This window comes from Eumetopias jubatus, unplaced genomic scaffold (assembly GCF_037043125.1).
Source record: "Eumetopias jubatus isolate StellerSeaLion01/CBP00866 unplaced genomic scaffold, mEumJub1_p1.0 scaffold_1, whole genome shotgun sequence".
NCBI lineage: Eukaryota > Metazoa > Chordata > Mammalia > Carnivora > Otariidae > Eumetopias > Eumetopias jubatus.
The window spans coordinates 192,044,554-192,057,800 of NW_028274807.1; the positions used below are offsets into that span (position 1 = coordinate 192,044,554).

Genomic DNA, 13,247 nt, shown 5'->3' on the forward strand with positions numbered 1-13,247 from the left:
CGTGCCTCAGATATTTTGTAGGGATGCTTCTCTCTCATGGCGCTGGTGATTTGTGCCTTTAAGCACGGGACCCGTGAGAACACCAGCTGTACCCTCCACTAGGCTGCAAATCTCCAAGACAAGTCTTAACTACATCTCTGCATCTGCCACATCACTTGAGGACACACCGTGCCTTACCCTCGGAGGGCACTTAGTCAATACCAAATGATAAGCTAGGAGGTCAGGAATCAACAGGGCTGCCCACTAGGGCCACCGCAGGCCGTTCCTTCACTTTGTTCATGATGGTCACCAACAAAATGAACATTCATCAGAGCGCGGAGTCTTAGAGGCCTTCTCCAGATGGGCAGTTGGGACCCAGAGAAGTTGAGCAAGTTGTCCAATGTCACACAGCTCTTCTCTGCCTCCAGTCCACCAGTGGCTCACAGTGGCCTTCAGCATGACTTACAAGGCTACGGAGGGTAGGATTTAATACCCACCTGTCTCTCAAGCATTATCCTCTTCTATCACCCATCTCTTTCCTTCAGTGAGCCACAATCCCTGATATGTCATACTCTTTCACACCTCCAAGCCTTTGGCACACATGGTATTCTCCCTCGCATGCCTTTTCTCCCTCCTGCCTGGTGAGCTCCAGCTCATTCCACAAGTCTTGGCCATGAAGCACAGCCCCAGTCCGTAAATGCTCCTCTGAGGATTCAGTTTTGCAGGTCTGTAACCCGGGTTCAAATCTCTGCTCTGCTACTGACCTGCTGTGTGACCTTGGCAAAGTCACTTTACCTCTTAGGGCCTTGGTAAAAGGACGAAATGAGAGGGTGCATGGAGACTGCTCAACGCAGTGCCTGGTGCATACCAAGTGCTCACTCTGGACAGCTGGGAAGATCTCACCAGCCCTTGCAGGCCCAGGGAGGGAGCCCTGCCACACCTCCACCCCTCCCTCCCCTGCAGTGCCACCGTGCCTGGGGCTCTCAGACGCTTGAGGCTATGGACATGTCTGTGTTGCTATCTTTATACTCCCAGAGGCTGGCCCCCCTAGCTCTGTTGCCAAATTTTATCACATACAAGGCTTAAAATTCTTGTTCTGAGTATATCACAAGGCAAACACCCAATGCCAAGAGCCACAGAGCCATAGCCTCGGGAAAACAGCCTAAGGCAAAGGCTGCTGTTACTTTAGATAATTAACAAAAAGAATAGGATCCCAACCTGCAGCAGTGTAAGAACCTCTGCCCACACCTTCGCAGGCTGCCCTGTCCCCCTGAATCAGCAGTTTCCTTGTTGCAGCCCCAAATGCATCCAAATACAGGCAGCGACCCCCTCCGTGGCTTCTGGGTTTGGAAACCGTGGAAGATGATCAACAGGGTTTCCGAGGGCCCAGTGTAGGAGAATATCCTGATCTTCTTTGAAGAGACAACTACATCCAAGGTCAGAGAGGACTTGGGTTTGCAAAAATTGCATCTAGATCAGGGTTTCTCAACTGTGGCACAACAGACATTCTGGGCTCCCTAGTTCTTTGTTGTGGGGGGCTGTCCTATACACTGTAGGATATTTAGCAGCATCCGGGGGCCCCTACCCACTCGATGCCACCCCTAAGTTGTGACAAGCAAAAATGTCTCTAGACGTTGCCAAATGCACCCGGGGGGCAAAGCTGCCCTCAGTTGAGAGCCCTTCTGGAGGAAGTGAGCCCACTCAACTCCAACCCTGGATTTATGGCTGCAGTAAATCAATGAGGAACATTCTTAGCCACTCACCGTATCTGCCTTAAAACGACGTCTTCCAGTGCTCAGGGATTTTTTTTTTTTCTAACTGCACGGTCTTGAAGGCAGTTGTTCTCAACCCTGGCCACGCAGAATCTCCCAGGGAGCAGTTTAAAAATACAGATTCCGGGACACCACCCCCAGAGATTCAGATTCACTGGGCTTGGGGCAGAGGCAGGACATGGATATTTTTTAAAAATTCCCTAGGCAGTTCTAACATGCAGCCAGGATGGAGAAGCATTGCCGGAAGACATTCCATGTGCTTCCATCTCCCCCATCCTTTGAATCTGGCAGTGTTAAAAGCCAGTGAACCAGAAAACCAAAATGAAGCTAAGGGGATTTAAGTAACAACCTCATTCTTGACAATGAAACATCCTCGGCACACTCCATTTCTTGGCCTGCAGATGACTTGCTAGAAAGAATGGAACTTAACCCCATAATCATGCAGTTTGCCCATGGCTTTATTGATCTAAACAGTGCCTTCCCATAAAACTTTCTGGGAAGATGGAAATGTTCTCTATCTGCTCTCCCTAATACAGTAGCCACTGGCCACCCATGGCTATCGACCACTTGAAATATGGCCAGTGTGACTTAAAAAGAGAATTTCAAATTATTTAATTTGAATTTGATGGCCACCATATTAATAGCATGAAAAATATTTGTGTCCCTGCGGGGTCACAAAAATAAAGTCCCGTAGCCTGCTAAATGCCACAGAACCATGAAAATTTACAAAAATATATGTCTTAGAATATCTAAATTCAACAGTCTTAAAATGATCAAATGGAAACCTAACTTACCCTAATGATCAAATTAGAATTTCAAAATATATATTTTTTCAACCTGCAGAGCTGGCTTCCCCACATATTCCAAACACTTAGCTTTGAGGGAGACATTCCTGGCCCTTTACTTTTGAAGCACTCATCACTGTAAAAAGTGATCTAATCACCAAAATAACCAGGAGTTGGTAAAGAATATGACATAGGAAGTTGATTTCTACTCTGAGCTGCTTACTAGCATACTAGGGAAAAACACTCACCCCAGCTTTCCTTCCCTCCAAATCCAAAGTAAACCTTTGATTCAAACCTCTCGCTCCCAAGACAAGCCTGAACCAACACACAGGGCAAACCAAGGTCACCTCTAAGAACAAGCTTTTTTTTTTCTCGTATCAGTAAGTTTCACAATTACTTACAATTTCATGAACTGCATTCACACACTCATTCTAGGTGTGTGGAGCCTCACAGAACTCAAAGCTCATAGATTTTTTTTAAAGCTAAAAAACAGAAAGGCGATTCTTTTTGCCAAGGCAATGGATGGTTTAGAGTCTAAGAAAGCATCACAGGCCTTTCTGAGTACACACACAAAATGCTTACCTCAGGGCTCCTACGTGGCTCAGCTGGTGGAGTGTGCGACTCTTGATCGAGGGGTTGTGGGTTCAATCCCCACGCTGGATGTAGAGACTACTTAAAATCTTTTTTAAAAAATGTTTTCCTCTCCTTGGCTGGGATTCCTTTGGCCCACCTCTAAGCAGAGTCAGTGTGAGTCATTTAGTAGTGATTTTAATATGTCTCCAGTAATTCAAAGTAGGGGTCAACCTTGACTCTTCATAATAGCCGGTGCTTACTGAGTGCTCACCACCTGCTGGGCCTTGTACTTTATTTTATCTGAATCTTATCACTGCCAGGTGCCATTACCAGAAGTTAAGGCTCAGAGAGCTTAGGTAACAGGCCCATGGCCACACAGCTAGCAGTGGCAGCAGTAGGATTAGGACCCAAGCCTCTCTGATTTTCTGGTGGGAATCCTCTGGGTTATGAGCAAAAACAAACATGTAATTATAATGTTAGGTACCACGCTGAGCCATTCTCCCATGACCAGGCCGTAGCTCAATGAAGGGAGTCTGGTGTTGCGGCATTCAGAAATTCTGAACCTATCCTTACTTCAGAAACCACACCGTACCCCCATGGACCTCTATCTCTCTCTCTTTGTCCTGGGGCTTCACCAGGCAGATGGTTAGAGGGGTCTTGGGGAGTGCTTCTGATCCTGCCAGCACAGATGCACCAGAAAGCATAAGCAGATACATGCAGATAGAACTTTCCAAATGCCATCATGTGGGTGGAAGGTAAGGATCCCAGGGGAGAAAGGAATTGCTTTCAGTTGGGGGCAGGGAAGAATCAGAGGGGCATTCCTGGAGGGGACCGCTGAGCTGGAGCTAAAGGGTAGGTAAAGTTGAGACATCAGAGATTCCAGGTAGGGCATTCCTAAAGGAGAGGACAGCCTAAGCAAAGGCAGCAGCTCACCTGCCTGGGTTATAGCAAAGGAAGCAGAGGGGGAAGGGGAAAATCAGGAGGCAAACAGGGAGGGGGGTTGGAAGAGAATCTCCAGGGGCCTAGGCTGATGGGTTGGGGCAGAACTGGGAGCCCAGGAAGTAACGACTGAGCAACCCAGGACATGTTTAGCATACCAACCCTGGTACTTCTTAGCTGTGTGGCCTCCAGCACATCCCTTCTCTTTGGGCATCAGTCTCCTTCAGGGGGACACCCAGGACCCTCTGTTGGTCTGAGAACCTACTTTTAGAAAAATTGGTGCTACGAACATAGGTTATTGATTTATCTTATTTCTAACTTCCTATATTATAAAAATATTGATAAGAATTTATTAGTTACAATTGGGTAAAGATTAAGTCTAGTGATTCAGAATCGGGGGCTTTGATGTCAGATTCCCCGTGCGTCCTGGGAAGGGGACACATTCTTCCTCTGAGCAATGGGCATAACATCAGTACCTACCTCACGCATAGAGCTGTTGGGAGAAGTAAAGCAGGTAATCTAAAGGTGCCAGGACAGGATCTGGCAGCCAGTCCTTGCTTATTCTATGTCAGCTATTACTTATAATAAAATCTTAGCTTCCAGCCAGGTAGACTAGCCATGAGGGAGAGGTGAGGCAAATGCTGACCTCCAGTCCAAGTTGAGACCTCTTCTTAATCAATCAGACTCTGAGGTATAAGAAGGTCTCCAGGTACATATCCCGGATTGCACAGCCTCTAGACCCTCCCCTCAACCTCTTCCTCCTTCCCTATTTCATTCACTCTGTCAACTTGGCCTCCTCCACTCGAATGCGGGGACAGGGGTGCAAATCTTGCATGTGCTCTGCCCTGCAGCCTGCGTTACACAATCCCAATTTCCGAGGCTGCCAGGAAGGCAGCGAAGGTGTAGGCGGGGGATGCTGGCGGTTGTGGGGCAGCACCGGGCTGTCAGGGTGGTTGGACCAGCATCCTAACTCAGGGTTGCCGGGAGGAGAGGGCATGAGGCTGAGGTAATTGGGGCCCAGGTGAGCTAAAAGGCTGCTGGGGGTTGGTACTGGCTGGGGGAGGCCCCGAGGGGCGAAGATATCTGGGGCGGGACGGGGGTAGGTGCCATTAGCTGGGTGGTCGAACTCAGTAAGTGGTTAGAACGGGGGTACAGGAGCCTCCAAACCATCCAGGCACCAGGAGGGGCGCACAGGGGCTGGTGCCGGAGCCAGCGGCGTGAGGCGGAGTAGAAAGAGGGTGCAGGTCCCTGACCCATCTTCACCTTGTCCCTGGGCTTAGGGCGGTAGGCAGCCCGGGGAGTGAGGTCACCTGGGATTCGGGAATGTCAAACCTGTCCAGGCACTGCAGGGGCGCGCGCAAGGGCTGATGCCGGAGCGAGGGAACCGAGTAGAAAGAGAGATGCAGGTCCCCGACCCATTTCGCCCCGCGTGCCGCTTGCGGGGAGGCCAGGCAGCCCTGACTCGAGAAGTGGAGGATGGGTCACGGGGCCATAAGGGAGAGACCCCGGACACCAGCCCCCCTTTCAGGTGCGCATCCCCCGCCCCGGCCCGCCCCGCCGGCGCACACTCCATCTGACCTCAGGCGCTTGGGTCGCGCCACCGGATCCGGACGCCCGTCTTCGGGCCCCAGCCCCGCTCGCGTCCGGCAGCAGCGCTCGTGCCCGCGCCGCTCAGTTCCCGGAGCCGGGCTCCGCTGGACGCCTTAAAGGCGCGGCGCGCCGGCCTGCGTCAGCCGACAGAAAAGCCGGCTCCGCCCGCCCCGGTCCGTCGCACCGCTCCGCCGCTGCCTGGTCGGGTCTACCGCTGATCCCGCACGAGAACCCTCAGCTCCTCGGCTCCGCCGCTCACAGCGTTAAACCCGGAGGGGCAGATTAGCGCCTCGCACACCCAGACCTCGGCAACCTGTCTCCAAGCATCCAAGAGCCCAGGCCAGAGGGCCAACACTTACTGCATTCGCGCAGCGCCAAGTGCAGAGGACGGAACCGGCCGCTCCGCCCCGCCCCCCGCCCCGCCCCTAAAGAGCAATCTCGGCGAGGGGAAGAGATGGGGACCCAAGGAGCCACAGTTCCACCACTCGATGCCAGAGTTCGTCGAGGCATTGGTTCATTGTTTACTGAGCACCTACTATGTGCCTGGTGCTGTGGGGCCGGCGCCGTCAAAGTGACTCTGGCTGGATCTCTGCTCTCAAAGGGCTCAGAGGGACAGGCCCAGGTTCACAGGAAAGCTTAGCAACGCTGTCTTACACATGTTGTCTCTTAATCCTATGAGGTGGGCATTGGGATGGGCTTCCTTTCTCAGAAGAAAGGTGAGGAGCTTGCCCATGGGTTCAGCCTATAAAGGACAGAATTGGGGATTTAGACCCTGCACCTGGCTCCAACTCTGGGGGCAAAATGGCAGTGTTGAAAGACTTTAAGCCACCACTGGTTAAATCCCCACTATGGTCATTTCTTCTTTTTAAGGACAGTTAAACCTCATTAGGCAAAAAAATCAGGAGCGGAGCATAAAAGTTATCACCCATTGAATTCAAACGGTGTTGTTTGACTAGCTTATCTGTCACAAAGCCCGGATTTTTGAGCATCTAGCCTCAGTTTCCCACTCCAGCCTCATCTAGTGTTCAGGGCACCGAGGCTGAATTACACCACTTTGGCCTTTGCATGAGCTGTTCCATCTCCACCAGGAACTCTTCCTTTTCTGCTTGGCCTGACTACTTCCTCTTTTCCATGCCTCAATTTAAATGTCACTTCCTGGGGCGCCTGGGTGGCTCAATCGGTTAAGCGTCTGCCTTTCGCTCGGGTCATGATCCCAGGGTCGTGGGATCGAGCCCCGCATTGGGCTCCCTGCTTGGTGGGAAGCCTGCTTCTCCTTCTCCCACTCCCACTTCCCCTGCTTGTGTTCCCTCTCTTGCTGTCTCTCTCTCTGTCAAATAAATAAAATCTTAAAAAAAATAAAAAATAAAAAAATAATAAATGTCACTTCCTCTAGGAAACCTTCCTTAAGTCCCTTTTGGGCCCACAGTGCTCTATGGACTTCTTCCATCAAAGTGTTTATTCATTCATTTAACAAATATTTACAGAGCACTTACTATGTGGTGAGCACAGTATGTGGGGTGGGGTGTTGGGGCTTGATATCTTCTGCTAACCTGAACCCATGGCTTCCTTTTCTGCCTCTTATTCTACACCTAGGTGGGACCAGTGCCCAGCAGGACTCTCTTGGTATTTAAATCCACCCCTCCAGCCTGGCAGAACTGGTAGGCAGCCTACTGCCTGCCAAACCCTCCAGACTGGCAGAACCTGGCTGAGTTGGGCGGGGCCTGAATTTTAAGAATGGGTCATGGACAAGAAGCCTCAGAGACGTGGCAAAGGAACATCTTTGAGGCCACCTTGTAAAACCAGCCTCTGTCAGGGCTGCTGGAATCCATTCAGAGTTAAGGACAATCTCCCTGGCTTGGACTGGAGCATCTTTCTCTAAGATGTTGACTACCTCATCATTCAGATTACAAGAGTTGCATTTGACATGTTTCATCAAATTGTTCTCAGAGCTTCAGGGTCAAAGAGAAAGTTGTTCAGGATTCTCATAGATCATAATTAACCAAATAGAGTGATTTGAAAGACCAATCTGAAGAAATTAATCAGAATGCAACAAAGAGTGATACGACATGAAAAATATGAAAAGAAAGACCTTACAAATGTGTAGAATAGACTGAGAAGATCTAAAATCCATTTAAGCAGCATCAAAGAAGGAGAGAAGAAAGGAGAGGCCATATTTGAGGTAGTAATGGGTGAGAATTTCCAGAGCAGAAAAAAGATATAATTCTGCAGATTTAAGAAGCATAATATATCCCAAGCAGGAAAAACAATAGGAAATCCATACCAAGAAATATTGCAGTGAAACTGCAGAATACTAAAAACAAAGAAAAGATCTTAAAAGCATCTAGAGATTAAAAAAAAAAAAAAAAAAAAGACAGCTCATTCCCAAAGGAAGGAATTAGATTGCCAGCAAATTTCTGAATGGCAACATAGGAAGCTAAAAGATTTGAAGAGTATCTCCAAAGACCTGAGAATTAGATCCCCAGCCTTTCAGGAATGAGGGTGACATAAGTGAATTTACAACTGGAAAATTTGACTAACTGAACTTCTAAGATATACCTCAGAAAGAAGAAAAACAACCCAATTAAGAACAGCAGTGAAAGGAGGAATAATGAGTGAAGAAATGGGCAAATAGAGTGAATCTCAACAAAATTGTCAGTACAAAACAATAACGATGACAAGAATAATCATAATTTATAGGTTTAAACAAGGTCAGAACAAAAATAGGGGACAACAGTAAATTAGGAACGAGATGGTCAAAATTAAAGGGTTCCAATGCCTTTGCATTTGGGGTGGGAAGGGAAAATAAGATATTAACTTTGGCCTTTATAATTATGCATGGCACAGTGTCAATGGTATTCGTTAAAATAATACAAATAACGTATAACTTTCAAACCAGTAGAACGGGGGAAATGACGTAAGTCAATAAAAAACCCAAATGCTAATCAACCCAAAGACATGTAGAAAAAGTGAGACTCCTCCCCCTAAAAAAGATAGGAAAAAAAAGTCCTGATATACTAATAATCATAGTAATTTAACTAAACTCATCAGTTAAATATCAGAAATTTTCAAATGGGGGCGCCTGGGTGGCTTAGTCGTTAAGCATCTGCCTTCGGCTCAGGTCATGATCCCAGGGTCCTGGGATCGATCGCCGCATCGGGCTCCCTGCTCAGCGGGAAGCCTGCTTCTCCGTCTCCCACTCCCCCTGCTTGTGTTCCTTCTCTCACTGTCTCTCTCTCTCTCTGTCAAATAAAAAAATAAAAAATCTTTAAAAAAACGTAAATTTTATAAATATCAGAGAAATTGTTAAAATTTTTAGTCAAAGGAAACATTAAGCCTGATGGTTCTAGAAGCAAGTCTAAACTTTCAAGGAATAGATCATACTATTCTCTCGTAAGCCCTTCCGGAAAATAGAAAAAGAGAGAGCAGATCCCAACTCACTCTATGATGCCAGTCTAAATCCCATACCAAGCAAGATCAGATAAATATTACTCCTAAATCGCTCAGAAACATGGAAGTAAAAATCCTAAATAAAATATTAGTACATTAAGTCCAGCAATACATAAAAAGGATGATGCATCTTTCCCAAGATAGGTTTATCCCAGGAATGCCAGGATAGTTTAACATTAGGAAATATATTCTTGGGGAATATATATATATATATAGTTAAAAGGCAACTACCAAAAACTTATGGCAAATATTCTCAATAATGAAAAGTTAGAAATGCTGCCTTCAGAATAAAAATTGAGGGGTGCCTGGGTGGCTCAGTGGGTTAAGCCACTGCCTTCGGCTCCAGTCATGATCCCAGGGTCCTGGGATCCAGCCCCATGTCATTGGGCTCCTCGCTCAGCGGGGAGCCTTCTTCTCCCTCTCCCTCTGCCACTCTCCCCGGTTGTGCTCTCTCTCTCTGTCAAATAAATACAATCTCCAAAAAAAAGAATCAAAAACAGTTCAAATCAAAATCCCAACAGGGCTTTTCAAGGAAGATGATGAGCTGATTCTAAGATTTATATGGAAGGGGCACCAGAGTGGCTCAGTGGGTTGAGTGGCTGACTCTTGATTTCGGCTCAGGTCATGATCTCAGGGTCCTGGGATGGAGCCCATGTTCAGTGGTCTCGACATGGGCTGAGTGGGGGGCGCCTGCTTCAGGACTGTCTCTCTCCCTCTGCCCCTCCCCACCACTTGCTCATTTTCTCTCTCACTAAAATAAATGAATAAATCTTTAAAAAAACTAAAATTTTATATGGAAGAGCAAAGGTCCAAGAAAAGTAAAAATATTCCTAGTGAAGAAGAAAAAGAAGTTATTGAGATTTGTTAAAAAAGTATAGTTATTTGGACAGTGTGTATTCATGTAGGGACAGATAAAAACACTAATAAAACAATAAAAATCACAGAAACAGACAAATGCACATAGGGAAACATGGTTTATGAGGGAAGTGACATTTCAGATCACTGGGGAAAGAAGGGACAATTCAGTAAAAAGTGCTAGGACAATCGATTATTCATATAGAAAAACATGGAATTTAACAACCCACCCCCCTCCAAATTAATTCAAGATAGATTGAGGACTTTAATATAAGAGGCAAAACTAAACTTTTAGAAGGACAACATAGGAGAATATCTCCAGGGTCTTGCCAACACTTGGTTCCATCAGACTGCTTTGAATATAGTAGGTATAAAAGAGTATTTCATTGTGATCTTAATCTTCACGTCTGTCATGAATGGGCTTGAGCAATTGTGCATATAGTTAGTTGCCATCATGTTTCCGTGTCTGTGAAATACCTGTTTGTGTCATTTTCCCAACTAATTGTCTGTGTCTTAATGGTTTGTGGTTATATGTGTGGCTAAGGTCTTCCAGTTTGTGGCTTATCATTTCACTTTATTTAGTGCTTCTGGACAAACATTAACTTTGATTTAGTTGAATTATCCTCTGTGTTTAGTGCTTTTATGTCCTGTTTAAGAAATCCTTTCCTACCTCACCTAAACCACATTGATTGAGATTAGCGGAGAGCTGGCACCCCAAGAACACTGGGGATGCAGGTGCCAAACTGGGACTCATGGGTGGGCTGGCAAGAACCACAGCCAGCAGGACAGATGAGCCAACACAAGCTCCAAGTGTGTGAGTCACTGGAGCACCTCTCAGGCGATGATGGTGTGTCCAGCTCGGCCACTTACTAGCTATCTGCCCATGTAAACCCGAGTTTCTTCATCTCTAAGTAGGAGGGGATGATGAGCAACTGATGATGGGACCAACCTCATCGGGCTGCAGACAGGATCAAGCTGAATAATGTGTTTACAGATTCACCCTGCACCTGGCACCAAAGAAGTGTGTGTAATATCAGCTATCAGCATCATCGCTGTTCACACACCAAACATTCACTGGGCTCGCCCCATTCTTAGAGGGGCCTAAAAACTGTCTTTGAACAGTCGAAGGTCAGTCAGGGAACTGAGATTATGAAGACCTCAGTGTGAACTAGGAATCGATGGGTGAAGTTTACCAGCACGTGTGTGTGTGTGCGTGCGTGCGTGTGTATAGTGCATAGTTCTTCTTGCTAAGAAAACACACATTTTCTCCAAGGTCCTCACAGGCTTCATTTCAACATCCATACCTGTACTGTACTGAGACCTCTCCCTCTTAGCTGTCCCTGGTGTCTCCCCTGGGGCCTTTAAGCATCCCACTGGGTAGCCACTTCGACATGAACATTTTAACGAAACTTTCAAAGATGTGCATCACGTTATGCCATCTAAATCATGATGCTCCCTTATCAGTCTGATTTGTCAAAAAGATAATGCTTCTTCGTTTGTTCTTATCGTGTCTCTTCTGTGAGCTCCTGAGGTCATGTGGGGGAGACAGATCACACATCTATGTGGGTGGATTATAGTCTGGTCCTCCTTCAGGCAGTGGTCCTGATGCCCCAGTTGGGGTTCTGGGGACTGGAGATACTAGGTACCCAATGGGCCAGGAGTAGGAGGTACCAAGTTTGGTCATCCCTTTCCATTAGCACACAAGTGGCTGGGGCAGATGAAGGAAGCTAGGGGGAGAAGGCAGTTGTGCGGAATAGACTCCTGCTCCTTTGTGTCAGTTCTCAAGTGGATTGTTCTCATTTAAAGATATAGGGTGAGCAGATGTTAATTAATTCATCATTGCCTACATTGTACAAGGAGTTGTGCTTTTCGTGCATTATACCATCTGTTTTCATCTTCACAACAGCTCTGGAGTATGGAGGTTATGACCTCCACCATTTAACAGACAAGGAAACCGGGCTTGAGATTAGGTAACCTGACGGAGCTCATGTAGCCAACAAGTGATGGAGCAGAGACAGACATGTCTCCTGGATCTGTGCTCTGAACCACTGTCCTCAATAAATACCTCCTAGGACTTGCGTAAGACTTATATTTTGCAGGCTGCCAGGGAAACTCCATCGCAAGTCTTGGATGATAGAATGGGCGTTGGGGGAAGCTCAGGAAATTGCTATGGAGGGTCTTTTCTTAAGAAATCCACAACATTTGAGTGATGGCAGCTCTCCACTGTTATGGCTACCTATGAACGCAGCCTGGCTGCCTATAAGTAGGTCTCCATGGAAACATAACTTCCACTGGCTACAGCTTCCAGAGGAGAATGCTTCCAATCTCTGAGAACTCATCTCAAATATAGTTTCAAGACTATCTGCACCACGTTTACACATGTGGCTCTGAGGCAGTGCAGAGTAATGCTTGGGAACACAGGATTTGCTGCTCCCTGACAGGCCTGACTCATCCATTTACCAAGTGTACATTGCTGACAAGTTGCTTACTTTCTCTGGGTCCCAGTTTACACCTCTATAAAATAGGGGCAATATAGTATACTTACTGCATGAATTTGTTCTAGCCATTACTAAATTCTCAAACAAAATAGGTATTGACTGTTATTATTCCTTGCCCACTAACCCATTCCCTTCCTGCTGCCCCTGTTCCCAACTAAACTAGGATAACCAATTCATCCCAGTTTGCTTTCTTTGTCTTTGCATTGAAAGCCCATCTCAGTTTTGGGCGAACTGGGATGGTTGGTCGCCCTTCCCAACGCCTCAGTCAAAGAAGTCATAATGGGCCCGATAAAATGGTGGCCAATGGGGCTCAAGAAGGTTTGAGTCCAAGATTTACATTGGTCATTCATATTCCTAACAGTTTTCAGGCTGTTGGATATCAAATGAAGGCTCAGAGGCACAGAAAACCAAAAGGCTGACAGAAACCAAAGGCAAGTCCTATTAATCTAATTTTGAGTCTCCATGGGCAGGAGCTGCCTTATTCATCTCTGTATCTCTCTCCACATTTAGTAGGTTAACTGTTAAATGAGTGAATAACAAATCCCCTAAAACACTCACGATGTAAAATGATCCCCAGTCCCAGGCTGGGAGCTCCTTGTGCCAACAAATCTCCAGGGCTGACTTCTTAAGGTCGTATATTATGAATGACACCAGCCTGCAACTAAATCTGGTTCTGGGATGACTTTGGAGCAGGCTCGGCCTGTGGAGGGAAAATCTTATCCTACAGTGGGATTCCTGCCTCAAGAATCATTCACGAGTCACTGTTTGGTTAAGGCTTGACACCCACTCGGAGCTGCGCTCCTCGCCCT

General features: G+C 46.9%; 1 protein-coding gene across 4 annotated transcripts in view; it reads right to left on the bottom strand.

Moving 5' to 3' along the window:
• ABHD6 (abhydrolase domain containing 6, acylglycerol lipase) overlaps positions 1–6,041 on the bottom strand; it is a 49,531-nt gene extending 43,490 nt beyond the window's left edge. For 2 of the 4 annotated variants that reach the window (XM_028110445.2, XM_028110442.2), the window contains exon 1: positions 5,627–6,033. The gene's annotated coding sequence lies outside the window, so the exon portion shown is untranslated. Of the gene's footprint in view, positions 1–3,118; positions 3,574–5,626 lie in introns of those variants that run through there. The other 2 variants (XM_028110443.2, XM_028110444.2) reach the window with 2 other exon arrangements.
• Positions 6,042–13,247: the final 7,206 nt, after the last annotated feature.